The sequence below is a fragment of the Malaclemys terrapin genome, chromosome 4 (genome assembly GCF_027887155.1).
Source record: "Malaclemys terrapin pileata isolate rMalTer1 chromosome 4, rMalTer1.hap1, whole genome shotgun sequence".
In the NCBI taxonomy this organism is placed as follows: domain Eukaryota; kingdom Metazoa; phylum Chordata; order Testudines; family Emydidae; genus Malaclemys; species Malaclemys terrapin.
This window is the reverse complement of record NC_071508.1, coordinates 43,196,176-43,201,236: the sequence shown is the minus strand read 5'-3', so window position 1 is coordinate 43,201,236 and position 5,061 is coordinate 43,196,176. Positions and strand designations below refer to the sequence as shown.

Below are 5,061 nucleotides of genomic sequence, written 5' to 3'. Positions count from 1 at the left end.
CACTCTGAAATAGAGGTTCTTATTCAGTTGTGTGTTTCAAATTGACACTTTTTTTATGATGTTTCCAGGGCCTTCATAACCTCTTTCACTGATCATCCCTTTCCCACAATGTTACGTTGGAATTTGTTCTTGTCGTCATTGACTTATCTGTATTTGTTAATACTGACCGGATCTTACTCCAATATAACTCTAGAGGACTCTTCAAACGCACCTTTCAGAGTAAATAAACACAAACACGGCAATTCATATATTGCATGCTTCACTTGAGCAGGAGATCAGTTGTTGAAAAATGTTGTTTAGATATGTTGCTATCGCTGAGCTGCAATGTACTTTTGACATTACAGTTCCTATCTTTAGAATCTTGCCTCCATTGTTTACATTGGTTTGTGGCTCTCCATTATCCTGCACTGCTATCCAATAGCTGAAACGCACCTGGAGAAGCTGCAGCACCCTTGACCTTTAATGCTTGTTTCTGAGATGGTAGCAGTTTGTTTTCCTGTTTAATCTTTCCCAGCCTGGACTCCAACTTTGATAGTAAAATTTCCGTTCCAGTGAAAAGCTGAAATGATCAGCTGGGCTTTAGCATATGTCAGAGTACTGAGGAACACACAGCACTTAGGATGCTGGTTCAGGATCCCTGCTGCAAAGCATGCACATGGAAGGGGGTACAGCATCGGTCTCATAAATGCCTAACAAACCATTGCAGAGGGTCTGTTTTGTGACTTGTAGAAGGCTTCTATATTCTTTATTGCTGTCAGATTCCTGAATTCATTGTGAACTCACTGAAATGGATTTCATGAGGCGATGACTACAGAAAAGCACAGATGCTCCAGTGTGTCAGTCTTCAGTTTTCATCTCATGGCACACTTAGTGTTTATTTCCAACTGTGGACTTGTTTGGATTTCAGTGTCCTATAGAGTGGATTGTATTTATACTTCTTGGTTATTCTCCTAAAAAGAGATTGAAATATGTTGATTTGCTCCTAAATATAGCTTTTATACTAAACTCGGTCCTGCTTTTTGCTAACTATGTGGACACACTGTGTTTACATAAGCAGTTATATAGCTTAACTTGCATTTATTTTTACCTTTTTTATGTTAGAAAATGATGAATGACACTTAATTACTAGATTAATTTTTTACTTGTGGCTCTATTTGGATGGAAATTAAAATTCAGATTTTTTTAAAAAAAAGCACAAACAGCATTTAATTTTTGATTAAATAAAACTATCTTGAATGTGCTTGATACCTAAGGAAGAAAGTTTATCAAAACATGTTTTGCAGTTAAAACTGATTTATTAAACATAGGAAATATTATCTATAGCTGTTGAATTGAACTGATTATTTCTGGTCACTGTGTCCTTATTTTTAGAACTAGCAGATCTCATAATCACACTTAACTTTTATTCATTGATTGGAAGAAGAAAACAAGTTTTCCTGCTTCTTCAGCTCCCAATTGGTTTCTTAACTTTAAATGAACTAGTCATTGAACTGAACCAGGGGAATAAAGTGAAATGAAGAAAATATTCTCTGTAGAGAGGCTCCTGCTGTCAAAATCTGGTTTAACACTTCAACAAACTCTGGTTCCTGGTGCTTAACCAGTGCTTTTCCCCAGTTCAGTGGGTTGACTTTCTTTTAAAACTTCAACAGCAAATGTGTACTACTTTAATACTATTTTTGTAATTATTTTAATAGATCATAAGTTTAGATCTTAACATAGGTTGTCCATTTACAATTAAATTTTAAATAAGTTATTTTAAAAAACCTTTATTCATTGTTTCTCCTGAGAAATAAGGCAAGATGGAATCTTACAAGCAGCTGGTTAGGTGGTATTGCTCAGAAACCTGATTGAATAACACTTAAAACAGCTTATCAAACAATTTGTTTTAATACTTTGTAATTTCCTTAGGTTATTGGTGAACTGAACGGAAAAAATATAGAGGATGTCATTGCTCAGGGTAAGTAAAATCTCATGGTGTTGGCATGGGGGTGACATTTATGATGATTGCCTCTCTAGTTCAGTCACTAATTTAAAGACTCTTAAAGGCAGAGAATTACCAGATTTTGTGTTTTCCTCATTTTGTTTTTTCTTCATTAAATCAGACTTGCTTTAGAGGGCTCTCAATTAAGATACAAATTGGGATAAATCATAAAATGGGTAGGGGTCCATCCTAATTCCTGCAGGTCAGTGCCAGTACCTGCTAGGTTTCGCTTGTGGACCAGATTAAACTGGAAAGTGCTCTTAAACATGAGTTTACAGTTAGTCTGCTCATAACAAGAGTTTTCTGGACATGTGGCTAGGTGAGAGAATGAGCCGGACTTTAGCATTCTAATTTGTAGTTCTTGGTTTACCCAATTGTGTTCTTGAACTTTCTTTTGCAGAGAAGTCACTTCATGAACTAAACACTTCATTCACACGCCTTCTGTTCTTTATTTCAGGGAGACCTAGAAATGATAAATCTTATTGAGAGAGAACACTGAAGTAGAAAAATCACATTTTATTTTCAGTGCAAAATTAATAAATATGAATTTAGAAAGGCACAACAATTTGAATGTTCCACTTATGGAATATTTTGCTCTGACCAAATACGTTGTTTTTAGATAGCCCAAAGCTTTCTAATGATCTAATCCCCATTCCTTCAAACACTTAAGCAGATATTTTTGTAACTTTACTCACATGCCTAAGTGCTCACAGGATCAGGCATTAATGATTATCAGTAATTACAGCAGCTATTAGATACTTCTGTGAATGTTGTATAAAGACCTGAGAGAGCCATTATGCATGCAGAGACTTAAAATGATTCAGTTGTCTGCTGATGGAATAATTTTATTTTAGAAATACAGTAGAATCTCAGAGTTATGAACTGACCAGTCAACCACACACCTCATTTGGAACCAGAAGTACATAATCAGGCAGCGGCAGAGACCCAATAAAAAACAAAGAAACAAATATATAGTACAGTGATGTGTTAAACGTAAACTATTTAAAAAAAAAAAGGGGGAAAGCAGAATCTTTCTTCTGCATAGTAAAGTTTCAGAGATGTATTAAGTCAGTGTTCAGTTGTAAACTTTTGAAAGAAGAACCATAATGTTTTGTTCAGTGTTATGAACATTTCATAGTTACGAACAGCCTCCATTCCCGAGATGTTTGTAACTGAGGTTCGACTCTATGTGGCTTCCTAGAATATCTGACATGATTATAAAACATGTTTGTTTTGCTAGTTATAGGAATCTGAAATTCTAAGGAATTATTTAGAAATTGATTCTTAGAAATGGAGTACAAGCAAAAAGACTTGAAAGCAGAGGGAATCTCAGTATTCACAAGGGAAAAGGCAGAGAGCTAACTTTCCAGAAATTGGAGACATTAAGCAGTAGTGAGTTCACTAATCTCAAAGGTCTCCATCTGTAATGTAATTCCTACTGTGTTGGAGGGGCCTGGTTATTACACAGTACTCCTTGGAACCGCTAAAATGTTGTTTGGTCTTCTATATATGGGAATCTAATCATATTCCCAAACAGTGCTGCATTCCTGCAAAGTCCAAGGTTGTAGCACATTCTAGACAATATAGATTAGACAGGACCTAGCAGAGGTCATATTGGAAATGCTCTTCTCGAAGGATACCTTTTTCTTTCTTTGGTAAAGTTTGCTTGCTGTTGATGTCTTACTTTTTAATATGGATTTAGAGAGCTTTGGGGGATTTTGTAGGCAAAAAAATTCTGCCCCAAACTATTGTCAACACCAGATTGGTTTTTTTGGTAGGCTAGCTGCCCAGTGTTTCAGTCTTAAACTCTGGAATCTTGTTGTAGAATGTGCTGTATTTTAAACAAACAAAAATACCCAGCACCTTGTTCCTTGCAAGTGGCTAGTGTGGGTTAATTTGTCAGAGGCTAGCCTGTAATCACATCCCTTATGTATTTTTATATATTTTTCTCAGACGTGTCCATATACCATATTGACTAGGTGCCATCTTACTACATAACTTTGGCTTTGCACGTTGCAGTATTTGCAGGGCCAGGTCTACTCTGAGTGCTTAATTACTATTCTCCACCCTTTTGTTCCTCACAGGTAACGGCAAACTTGCCAGCATGCCAGTTGGTGGAGCTGTAGCAGTCTCAGCTGGACCAGGTTCTGCTGCTCCTGCTGCTGCACCTGCTGCTGGTGAGTATACGTTAAAATCTTAGTGCCTTAATTCCCATCATGTAAATTTAGGAAGCTTTTCCTTCTTTTATTGTAGTTTGGCTTCTTGTCCTGAGATTGAAAAATTAACTGACATAGTTTAGTGCTGAGGACAATCTCTGCACTGTACCTGGGAATGAACTGTTAAAGTGGGGTACAGAGAAGGCGGTTAGTTAAAACCAGCCAACCAGTAAGAGTTATACACAGATGCTTGCTCCTCACCTTCACTAATTTGTTCTGGTTTAAGTCTATAGAGCCAAAATGGACCCTCAGGTATGTGTATGCAACTCCTGTGGATGTAATTGAGAGTTGTGCATGTCTCTGAAGGCAAAATTTGGCACTTTATCTTTAAACGTATAGGTTAAAAAGAAACTGAATCCGTTAGCACTGCACAGAGTAGATATAGAGACTGAAACTTAAAGGGGTGACTTGTGTCCATTTAATTTGAAGATATGCTTCCATGAAGAGAGCATGTTTTGGGATCTCCTCACACTTGCAATGTCCAAAATGTACTGTAAATATTCCCAGATGAGTAAACACTGTTCAAAACTTTTCTCTCTGCAGCTGAGGAGAAGAAAGAAGAGAAGAAGGAGGCGTCTGAGGAATCTGATGACATGGGATTTGGCCTATTTGACTAAACTTTTGCTACAGAAGCTAATAAAACACTTTGTTTAAAATGGATGTTGAGGTGTTTTGTTATAATAACCCTAATGCCCCTGGAGTTTTTTCTCTTGTCTAACAGTGATCTGGATTTGGGCTTTGTTTAAAGGGAAAAAAACATCTTATGTAGCCTCGTTGATTCTGCATGTAGGTGAAGCCAATTACATTTATGCTCCTATATCACTTAGACACCTTTGAAACCCCACCCTGAGGCACCTAAACATG

General features: G+C 36.9%; 1 long non-coding RNA gene and 1 other non-coding gene across 2 annotated transcripts; both read left to right on the top strand.

The window, feature by feature from the left end:
• The first annotated feature begins 1,895 nt into the window (after positions 1–1,895).
• On the top strand, positions 1,896–4,827 carry LOC128836940 (uncharacterized). The gene is made up of 3 exons (XR_008444861.1): positions 1,896–1,957; positions 4,066–4,158; positions 4,741–4,827. It is a non-coding gene; the product is annotated as an uncharacterized LOC128836940 (long non-coding RNA).
• Positions 2,162–2,294, top strand: LOC128837533 (small nucleolar RNA SNORA52). The gene has a single exon (XR_008444971.1). It is a non-coding gene; the product is annotated as a small nucleolar RNA SNORA52 (small nucleolar RNA).
• Positions 4,828–5,061: the final 234 nt, after the last annotated feature.